The sequence below is a fragment of the Nicotiana tabacum genome, chromosome 11 (assembly GCF_000715075.1).
Source record: "Nicotiana tabacum cultivar K326 chromosome 11, ASM71507v2, whole genome shotgun sequence".
Lineage (NCBI taxonomy): Eukaryota > Viridiplantae > Streptophyta > Magnoliopsida > Solanales > Solanaceae > Nicotiana > Nicotiana tabacum.
Window position 1 is genome coordinate 9,959,223 of NC_134090.1, and position 12,752 is coordinate 9,971,974.

The window sequence follows — 12,752 nt, forward strand, 5'->3', positions numbered from 1 at the left end:
ACAACAAAAATCTACAACTCTCCAAAATCACGAATTGGTCCGCTAACCTCCCGAAACTCACCCGAGGCCCTCGGAACCTAAACCAAACATGCCAACACATCCCATAACCTCATTCAAATTTAGTTGAGCCTTCGAATCACTCAAAACAACACTAAAACACCAAATCAACCTCGAATTCAAGTCTAAGAACTTAGAAACTTTTAAAATCCACAAATAACACCGAAACCTATCAAATCAACTCCGAATGACCTGAAATTTTGCACATACATCACAAATGACACTACGGACCTACTACAATTTTCGGAATCCCATTCTGACCCTGATTTCAAAATTTTCACTACCAACCGGAAAACACCAAAATTCCAATTTTGTCAATTCAAGCCTAAATCTACCCCGGACCTCCAAAATACATTCCGATCACGCTCCTAAGTCCAATATCTCCTAACGGAGCTAACCAACTCATAAAAATCCAAATCCGAGATCGAGTACTAAAAATTCAAAACTTGGTCAAATCTCTCAAATTTAAAGCTTCAAACTGAGAATTGTTCTTCCAAATTTGTTCTGATTATCCTGAAAACCAAAACCAACGATTTACATAAGTCATAACACATCATACGGGGCTAGTCACGCCCGAGAACTGGCGAGAAAAGTGCAAATGCTCAAAATGACCGATCGGGTCATTACATCCTCCCCCACTTAAACATACATTCGTCCTCGAACGTGCCCAGAGATGTTCCCAAAACCATCAAATCGCTGTGTAACCTTACCATGCACATACTCGGGGGTGATCCCACGTCACCCTATCTCATATAGGTTCGATAGCACCACGTACCTAAAATTTCACAATCCAACCTAGCCTATAAACCTTAGAACCAAATTTCCACTTCTGAAATTATCTTTAAGATCATAATCTCATCTCTACACACCGAATAAATACAAACATGTTGTATCAAGCCATAACCACAATTCAAGATGGAAATCACAGGATATACCATACCACTCGAACACTCATAGAGAAAACTTCAAATCACAGCAACTGCTCAAAATAACCGAATACTAATAATAAACTTCTTATCAAATAAAGCCTCATTCCAACACTTTCGCACTGACAACGATGAATGAAACACACAGAAAACCATAACCATTCCTCAGATCAACTAGTCGTGGGGCTCCCTCTCCTTCGACAAGGACTATAGTAAATTCTAAGCCGAATCTCGATATTATCTTTCCAACATGCTGAAATCGAATCTGATGGTATTAATTCTAGATCCCAATGACCTCACCTCATCCAACACGACTACTCTAGTGACATGATACATCGGTACAATCTAAATCCACAACTCGTGCGACCCATGCACCAATATGCAACAGTCCAAACATACTCAAATCATGGAAAAATGGCTAAAATGAGAGAGCTGTACCGCAAGCTCACCAGTACCACCACAACACAAAGCTGAGAACCCATCGCACATTGTAGACCCAGAACACACGAATCTAACTCGAAGGATCATACCTCCACATAACTTCTCTACAATGCGCGACCTTATCCAAACACTGGTCCATATGAAACACCTCAAGTTACTATGCTCAAAATCAACAACCACGCGCAATTTGATGTCTAGAACCAAAGCAAATCGTCATAGCCACGGCAAAGCAAGTGACATAATACCACACAAGCCTGAAAGGACACAACTAATACGCCATCTGCCGAGCAATACCCAACATTTTTCCCGCTCGAATTCCACTATGAGACCCCAATAGAACCGCACCATATGTGCCTATAACTAATAAATCATAATGCCTCGCAACACGGAGAGATAACTCATAGATCACTCCAGAATACTAATAAGCTCAATAACAATCGAATCTACACATCCCTCAACAATAGCAACTCGGAGTCAACAAAGCCGACTCGATGCTGAACACACATCCCTATTGGCCTGCCAATGAACCCCTTATCAAGGAGTTCTTAAGGCTGCTCCTCCAACTCTTTTAACTCCGCCGGTGCCATACGATACGGTGCCCGGTGACCAAATCAATATCGAAATCAATAACTCTGTCCGACGGCATGCCTGGCAGCAGGAAACACATCTGGAAAATCCCTCACCGCCGGAACTAAATCAATGGTAGGAGTCTTTGCACTGACATCCCTTACAAAGACCAAATAAGAAAGACAACCCTTCTCAACTATTTGCTAGGTCTTTAAAAATGAAAAATCACCCTACTGGAAACATAATTCATCGAATCTCGTCACTCAATCAGTGGCATCCCCGGCATAGCCAATGTCGTCGTCTTAGCGCAACATCCCATAATAACACGACATAGAGACAACTAGTCCATACCCAATATCACATCAAATCTAACATACTAAGCAACATAGGATCCACTCGGATCTCCAAACCCCCGATAGTCACCATACAAGACCGATACACGCGACCCACAACCACAACATAACCTGTTTGTGAGAACTCTCAATCTCCTAATCCATATAGCACACGAATCACCATATCCGATCCCAATATCCACTGCCCGAACATCTACCACATATCTGATACCCAATCATTCCACGGGGGATACTCCTAAATTTTTCTGTGCCACTAAGCAAACTTGAATATCAGTTGTCGATCCAACAAGAGAGTGCCGCAATACTGATGAAGTATCCATAACTCAAACACATCGCCTTTTCTGAAATACACACCCTCATCAAGTCATACCAATCAGTGATCTCATTTATCTAGTCATCTGAAACTGTCCATGCTGCCTAAGAATTTATGATCTTCCTTTCCAAACTGATCTGTGACCTTACACATGCAAATCTTAATTCTACACAACATACCGCATATACCATATCATCCTAGGATAAACATGAGAACTTCATATCTATTCCGATCCACAAGCAACTACGTACTCAACTAGCCAAGAACTTTCCATTTAATCCAATCTAAAAGAAAATCACTATACCTCACATGCTCCTCATGCCAGTAGAAATTGTACACCTCCGACCGTAGTAGAAACCATCAAGATCTCTCTGAATCCCATTTGCACAAAACCAAACTATCAGGATTGAATTCCTCTAACTCAACCAAGTTACGCATGCCCTCAAAACCTAAGAGCATTGCCACTAAACACCTGTAGAAACCCACTGCATCATAAGCACCCAAGAACCGATCATATCCATTACCATGCTGATCCAACCTACTACCAAGCTGTCCTAATTCTCCGAGTTCCTTCCGAATTACCTTCAAATTACGTTTCCTTGCTAGTACATCACTATACTTAACTAAAACTTGCCCCATGAACTTTAGCATAAAACCACACCGTACTAAGGCTCATAAACCATTGTATTCTTTTAAAGCACCCCCAAAAGTACCACAACTGAGATACCCGCTCCGAAGAAACCTTCTGCGAATCTAAAGTCATTACCTTCACCATCCTGATGTTGATGTGTAGAATCCATAATGATATAGAAATGCCACAAGTCTTAATACCCTCCAATGTAAACCTCAGTTTCTTGTCAAATGCACCTCCTGAAGATCTCCAATTATTACATATAAGTCTTGAACGCATTAAAACCATTCTTGGGAGTCATCCACTCTACTTAGGTTTCAATTACACTAATCAAACAAATTGAACGACCTGTGCCCCATTAGAATAGCAACACCTATGGAAGTAATTCCACCTTAACGCAACCAAATAAATTCCTACTCTATGCGTCGTACATCCTTCACCATTAACAACTCAAGTCATTTTGTGATTCTCATTCACCCATAAAGCATGACATAACCTTTATTAAAATTTCCTTTACTTGAGTCATCCTCAATCTAAACCCCTGCAAGCCACAACTGATTCACTAATATACCTCAAACTGAAACCAATACAACAAATAACTGTGCAATCAACTAATCAAAAGCGGACTCCCCACTTGGCTCAAAGCCAAAGTCAAAACACATAGAACTCACAATGCCCATACTCTACTACTGCCATAATACCATGGTGAGGTTAAACTAAATCCTTCATAAGCTCGTGCAACACTAACCATCTAGTACTTCAAATCATCTGCAAATCTCACATTCATCCTCGTAATAGTCAAGACAAATCTCGTAAGCGACCCGAGCTCAAATTGCAACAACACACATATATTTCAGTAAAGTTGACTTTCAACAAACAACATAAGGATCACACAACTTCAGAACACTCCGCAGGAGATAACCCACATGCTCTGTCCCAAACAAACTTCTCTTTATACCCTTCCATCGCCATAAACATCAGGCAATCACCAAATCTTCCTGAGTCTAAAGTCAAATCGCAACGTAAAATCCACCTCATCCCCTAACTAACAACATGAAAAGATTCTTCATTACACCCTAACTCGTGCTATACATCAAATCACGATGGAAATCAAGCACCAAATAGTTTTTTCTACCCTCAAACATACCCTTCTCATCACATTCAAATCATATGGACACATCTCGCAGTCACATCATGCTCATCACATAGCCATCCGGTCATCACTTCTACTAATAGAGACACTACCGAACATATAAATCCAGAAGCACGTGCCCACACAATCAACGCCTCAGCGCTCAAGCTATAGATAAAACCCGGCCTCAGGTCCTCCAAACTAGCCCAACATCAACACACAGAAATCACATCTCGCCCTTCGATCAGAGAATCACAAGCTGTTGATGCACAACTGATACCGAGCGCTCATGCGCGCACAGGAATGTGTGGAAGGAATTCAAGGAGTTAAGCTTCAAGCTGAATCAATGTCGTACGATAGAAATTCAAAAATGTGAAGTTTATTTACTAAAGGTTCTGCAGCCTCTCGAAGATAAGTACAGATATCTCTGTACCGATCTGTGAGACTCTACTAAACCCGCTCATGACTCATGAGACCTATGTAACCTAGGCTCTGATACCAACTTGTCACTACCTAAAACCCGACCCATCGTGATGGCGCCTATCGTGAAACTAGGCCAGCCTCAACTCAACAATCAACACGATAATAATAAGTTTGAAAACATTTACGGAAGCTTTTAACAGTTGAAGAATTATTTGAAACATAAGAAATTCCAAGAATAGATAGAATCTTGCCCAAAACTGGGGTGTTACTGAGTGCATGAGCGTCTAAGGAAAATACACAGTCTAATATAATATTTAAGGGAACAACTGGAAAGTAAGGTGGAGAGGCAAGGCCTGCGAACGTCGTGCAGGTACCTCAATAATCTCCTAAGCCAGAAGCCTCGATCAACAACCACCACTGGATCCAAAGTGCCTGAATCTGCAAACGAGGTGTAGGGGGTAACGTGAGTACACCAACTCAGTAAGTAACAAGTCCAACCTTTGGACTGATAGGTAGTGACGAACTCAACCTCCTCAAGGATAACAGAAATAATATACAGAAATGAAGGCATGCTTTCAGTTAAATAAACAGCTCGAACAGTAATACAAAGCAAGTATGAACAAGGTAAAGAAGTGTAACTCTACTACATCTACATGTCAATGCACATGCTGTATGAAATGCACCATGCTAAGTGCCTCATGTGCCCATAATCTCAAATGCTCGTCCACTCAGTACTGTATATGGCTCGTACGGCCCAGGGAAGATCCATACCGGAATATATACATCTTTGACAACAGTCACTCAATACTGAGGAAGGTCATTCCAGCCTGTGGAGAAGATCCATCTATAGATAACAACAATGATGACAACCTTACAGCCACTCAGTAATGTATATAGCTCATAAGGGTTAGGGAAGATCCATCCCGGAATATATGCACATCACAGATCATCGGTCTCCAGTACCGAGGAACAGGCCAACCAGCCTCATGGAGAATATCCATCTCCATACCAAGGGAAGATCCATCCCTGAATATAATCAACTGCGCTCACTGGGGGTGTGTTACATACTCAAGAGGGGCTCCTACAGCCCAAACACTATCACAAGCCAACAAAGGCATATATCAATAATCCGATGTGGCGTGCAGTCTGATCCCATAACTGTCACTCACAATCAAGCTCTGCCTCACTCAGTCATCACTCTCCAGTCTTACACACACAGGCTCACAATATCATGAAACTAGCCCGAAATAATGATATGATGTGCCAAATAATAATAACTGAGAGTGAGACACGATATGATATGCATGAGCAAGACTGAGTACAAAATATCAATGAATGTAATGAGATGACAGTAAGAAACGACCACTCGGGTCTCAACAATATAGGCGTGAAGCCCTAACAGGATATCTAGCATGTTTTTACAGAACAATTACTTAATCACATATTAAAAATACGGATATCAACAAGAAAGAGTTACTAGGCGGTGCCATGGAATGACCCAGGCTGCAAATTCTCATGGTGCACGCCCACACGCTCGTCACTTAGCATTTGCATCACCTCAATAGTAATCATAGAACACATAGTTCGGGGTTTCGAACCTTCAGAACCTCTAGCCCGTGACACCCTTGCCTCTCGATTCGGCCTCTAAATGCCCCGAATCTAACCAAAATCAGAACCATAACATCAAAATATGCTAAGGGAACAAAGCCCACACGAAATAATCAAATTACATCACAAATTCCGAAATTGGTCAAACCCGAACCCCTGGCCCACTTCTCGAAATCCGACAAAAATCATAGCAGTAGAATCCTTATCCTCCCACGTGTCCGTACATACCAATAACATCAAAATGGGACCTCAAATGACCCCTCAAATCCCCAATTTACATTCTCCAATTCCAAGCCCTAATTCCCCAATTTTTGCCTTTAAATCCCACTAATTTTATGTCTAATTAATTAGAAATTACCATAGAATCGAGTATTGAGTTCAAAATTCTTACCTCCAAGTGTTTCCCTTCAAATCCCTCATCAATCCCTCTCAAAAAGCTTCAAATACGGCTAACAATGGTGAGGTACGACCTAAAAATTGCGAAGATGACTATTTAAACATTCTGCCCAGGTATTATTTCCTTTTTCGCGAACGCGGGCAAAGCCTCGCATTCGCGAAACACAAAAATTCCACTACTCAAAATCCCCTTTTGCGAACGCGAAGCTGTAGCTTCCCAGGCCTTCGTGAACGCGACACCTCCACATGAACGCGATGAACAACTACCAGGGCCCCCAGCCGCTCCAACTTCCCTACGCGAATACGGGACCTACATCGCATTCGCGATGCACACTCTGCCACACCTTTTGCGAACGCGGAACCCACATTGCGAACACAAAGAGTAACTCACCTGCCTCACTCCACATGCCTTCGCGAATGTGAGTGCCCTCTCGCGAACGCGAAGGGCAAATCTCAACAGAAACAACATAAATCTGCAACTCTCCAAAACCACGAATTGGTCCGCTAACCTCCCGAAACTCACCCGAGGCCCTCGGAACCTAAACCAAACATGCCAACACATCCCATAACCTCATTCAAATTTAGTTGAGCCTTCGAATCACTCGAAACAACACTAAAACACCAAATCAACCTCGAATTCAAGCCTAAGAACTTAGAAACTTTTAAAATCCACAAATAACACCGAAACCTATCAAATCAATTCCGAATGACTTAAAAATTTTCACACACATCACAAATGACACTACGGACCTACTACAATTTTCGGAATCCCATTCCGACCCTGATTTCAAAATTTTCACTACCAACCGGAAAAAGCCAAAATTCTAATTTCGCCAATTCAAGCCTAAATCTACCCCGGACCTCCAAAATTCATTCCGATCACGCTCCTAAGTCCAAAATCACCTAACGGAGCTAACCAACTCATAAAAATCCAAATCTGAGATCGAATACTAAAAATTGAAAACTTGATCAAATCTTTCAAATTTAAAGCTTCAAGCTGAGAATTGTTCTTCCAAATCTATTTCGATTATCCTGAAAACCAAAACCAACAATTTATATAAGTCATAACACATCATACGGGGCTAGTCATGCCCGAAAACTGGCAAGTGGAGTGTAAATTCTTAAAACGATCGATCGGATCATTACCGGAAATGATGAACTAAAAAGTTACATGCTAAGCATGGGCAAAAAGAGTACCAGAAAAAGCTCTTTGTCTATTTAACATGACATCAGATACTTTTAGAACATTATAAAAGTTGTCAAAGTTTACCAAAATTATAAAATACTAATGGCATCTAATGTAATAAACAGATAACTCGGGGGTATAAATATCTTTCAAAAATAGTGTTAGTTGAAAAGTTACACGATAAGTATGGGCAAAAGTGTCGGCGGATTAAAAAAAACTGATATGCATGCACAAAAAATTGCTTAGTTGGAGCAATCAAAACACTTAACAACACTTAAAAAATCAAAGACTCACAAATGTTGGTCGTGATGGATGAGGAGTTTGGGCTCAAGGATGGTATTGGTCTGAAGATGCAAGAATTTGGCCAATTAAGAAAAACAGAAGAGCTAAAGTAAAAATTACACGGACGTCTTATTTGGTCGCCCTCATTTAACCTATACTTATTTTTTAAAAAACTTTTAACTTGTACCAACTTTTTAAATAACTTCAATCCCCTTTCTCCTCCTCCTTCTCCTCCTTCGTTTTCTTCTTATTTCTTCTGCTGCTGTTGGTGCAGATTATTTTTCAGGTAAAATTTCTTTTAAACTGTTGGTGCATAGAAGTTAAAACTTTCTTTTGTACCTTTATATGATTAAAAAAGAAATCATTTTTCATAGTTCCTTTTGTGAGTGGAAACTATCAAGATACCATTGTTAAGATTTTAACAAACTAATACATAGATCACTTCCCTCATCCTCAGGAAGCTGTTCACTGGTTCCCAAACCTTCCTCCATCTGAAGCCTTCCAGTAGAGCAAGATGAATGGGAAAAGGTCAGTAGTGATTAGATACATGTATCAAGAACTCTAGCCAACTTTTCACGTGGAACAGATCTCTTCCTTCATTGATGACTTGAAAGATAGAATTTTTCACTTGCTGAGATTTTACCCCAAAGATTTTAACAAACTAGCAAGTTGTTTGATGGATGGATCCTCAGCTTATTTGAGCAGATCCTATTCTAAATCTAGCATCCAAATAACTTCAGCTTTAGAGCTGAAGTTCGACAGTTACAAAACAAAAACTTCAGCTATAGAACTGAAGTTCGACAGTTATAAAAACAAAAACTTCAGCTCTAGAGCTGAAGTTCGCCAGTTACAAAAACAAAAACTTCGCCAGTTACAAATAAGAACTTCAGCTCTAGAGCTGAAGTTCGCCAGTTACAAAACAAAAGCTTCAGCTCTAGAGTTGAAGTTCGCCAATTACAAAACAAAAACTTTAGCTCTAGAGCTGAACTTCAGGCCCGACTACTAGAATGCTGAAGTTTTATGTGATTGTCTTTGCTACTTCAGCCTCGTATGCTGAAGTTATGTGAAAAAGTGGGTACACTTACAATTTTCTTTGTAAAGTATGCACAAGTTAAAACGTGACACAAAAATCGGGTATAAATGCAAATGCTCCAGAACTAAAAGACCATCACAATGGCTTTCGGGCTTTATCTGAGATCCGGGTTGATGAATTAGGTACATTGAAATGGAAACACTAGCTAGGACACATGAATAGTTAAATAGCCAAACAGTAGCACTGATGTAGTAGGTTGAATATTGTTTGAAACTTCCCTTTCTCTCTGGTCTCTCTCCCTTGTTTATTTCTTCTGTGACTCTGTCTCTTCCTATACTTTTTTTTTCTGTTACTATTTTTGTTATGATAATGTCTATCTTCTTATTTTCTAATTCCATCTACTGATTAATTCGCAATTTCTATTTGCAATTCTAATGTTTGAGTCTTTGAGAAGTTCATAACTGTAATATCCCAGGTCATAAAAGAAGAGTAAGTAAGTAAGTAACTAACTAAAACAATAAATAAATAATAAAAGAAGAAATAAAGAAAGAAAGTTAGTGGGCCTAGCCCATATGAAGACTAGTGGCGTAAGCTTGATATATAAAGGACAAAAAAAGAAGAAGCTCTAATTAGAGAGGGTTTGGGATTTAAGAACCTAAAAATTATAAGAAGGCATATACGAGTAAAACGAAAAGAAAGCAGAGAAGGTATTGGCAGAAATCCTTCGATCAATAAGAACCAGAAGAGGTTGCTAGTGCATTCTTGGTACCGAAAATGCATACCCAACTGGATAATTTTTATATATCCTTGCGTCTCAGTGATAAGCTCTAGGAAATTACATGTATTTCTTTCTTATTTAGAGACAATTATTATTTTATACACACGATTTTATGGGACTAAGTAAATATGAGGTAAAGATTGAATTAAGAGTTTAAAAGATAAAGTTAAGGAACTTGGGAGAAATCCATGAGATTTTTTCCATGAATTAACTAGGTATATTATATGAATATGTTGTACTTAACAAATTTTGAATTGGTTTAAATCACCATTAGCGCGAGTAAGTATAAATTGACGAATTAAGAGTCAAACATGAAACCTGAGTAAGTATAAATTGACGAATTAAGAGTAAAACATGAAACCCAAGGGTTGGGTATTCTAAATTAGCTATAAATTAGCTTAAACAAGGAAAACTAACACAAGATCAATGTTGATGCGGTTATAGATTGATTGAAGAAGTCGTATAGATTGCTCGTAGTGACGAGTTTGATATTTCGATACGAGTACTGTGAGTAGTAACCTTACCGTAATTTGTGTTTCTACAACTAGCATGATTTACATATGATTTTAATATGGACATGTTACCGACTGTTTTGAATTTGCATGTGGGACAAGTCCTTTACTTGATATGATATCACTATATTTATTTGAGATGATTACAGTTATTTTGAATATTCTCATTGTTACTGAATATGTTTTACCGTTACTTGAGATAAGATTTATCATTATCGAAACAAAATTACATGATTTGATAAGAACTGAAATGCCTTATATTGTTTTAAAATATTTTCCTACGAGGATTTACTGATTACCAAGACAAGTATAAATGGGAGGAGACTTTGAAGGATCCCGTAGCTAACGGCAGGTTCGTTAGACCTGATGCACCTTGTATTTACAGATTATCAATTACAGTTATAGCCCTCGCTAGTGGGAAGGTAGAACTAGCATACAGTTACAGTTTTCCCTCGAGTAGGGACCTACAAGTTATATTTGACTCCTTTTACGATGGGGTCCATACAGTGATACAGATTACATGATTCTTTCTTGAAAACCTCCCAAACATAAAGATTTGCTATGAGACAGTGTCTACCCTGTTTATTAACGATTTGTTAAATTGATTTCTATCACAGGAAGTACATGAATAGACTGATTATATTTACCATTTTTTAGAGGGCATTTTATTTTTATGATAAATTCTGATTATTAATTAATAGGCATGCTTTCTGACTTATCCCCAATTAAAAACGGTTGTGGTGAAGTGTTATTACTTACTGAGCTAGCGACTCACTCACCACTATTTTTTTTACAGAGACAACAGTTGACGCGAGCAATAATTTTATTAATTAGAGTACACGATTTGATAGTTCCTGGTGAGCCCCGCACTTGTTCGCATGGACAAAGAGTTTATTTATTTGTTATCATCTTTTCTTATGAACTCTTAGAGTTGCTCCATAGTCATTTTTGTTATTTTCATGAGCATTCATTCGTTATATTGGACTAGTTACTAGTATTATACTTCTTTTCGTATTTTTGAGATGAGTTTAGTATTATTATGTTGATAAGGTTGGTAATGTTGGTGAAGACTTGTTTTGGTTAGTTGGTGAAGATTGTGATTAATTTAGGTGAATATGGGTTGGTTGTTATTTGTTTGTGAGACAAAAAAAACTTTTGGATAGTCCTAATAAGGGGAAACTCTATCCGATTTTTTGTAAAATATTGATGAAGCTTACTTGAGGGCACTTGCTCCCAAGCGCCGGTCATGATCCTAAATTGGGTCGTGACAAGGTTGGTATCAGAGCCAGGTTATTCTTGTGATAAATGGAGCACACGTCGGTAGTAGAATCTCAGTTATGGTTATATAGCCGGCCATTCCCATAATCGTGATTCTGCGAGGACGTTATAGGATGTGTCTTGTTTTTCTTTCCTATTCCTCCATACGTGTGTGGAGATTAGGGGGAAAAACTTGAATTTGTCATTATTTAACCTATTCATGTATGGCTCACACCAATTACTCGATAATAGAATTTAGCTAGAGGTTCAAAGATATTAAATTTCGCTAATGGTCATGCAACCATCTCCCAGCAAAGAAATACTACATAAGTAGTATACAAGACCAGTGAAAGTTTCATTGTGCCACTATGAGGGTCTTCCATACCGGTAAGATGCGCAATAGAGTCCATTTTGGAAATTTGTACTAGTCTCCTACTATAGTGATAGAGGAGTGCTATCACAGGGGTACTTACCTCCATGAAAAAAAATGAATTTTTTTTGAGATCTTGATAGATATAATGGATAGACATGAGAAGAATAGACATACAAAATGGGGTTAAAGTCCTTATGCACTAGAAGATGGTGGGGAACAGAGAAGTATCCTTAATAAAGTTCCTAAAGATGAAACTACCAAGTTTACTATGTTTAATAGTTCATAGGATCCTTAAGGGTTTTTGGTAAAATACTTACCACATTACGAGCTGTAGGATATTTCCTGAAGAAGTCCATAGAACAAGCAATTTTTTTGGCTGGGGAATAGTGCGAATACATGAAATGATACCGTACTCTTAGGGATACCAACAAGAGCAACACAACTAATTTGGGAATGATTTCACTAAAATATTTATGAATCACTT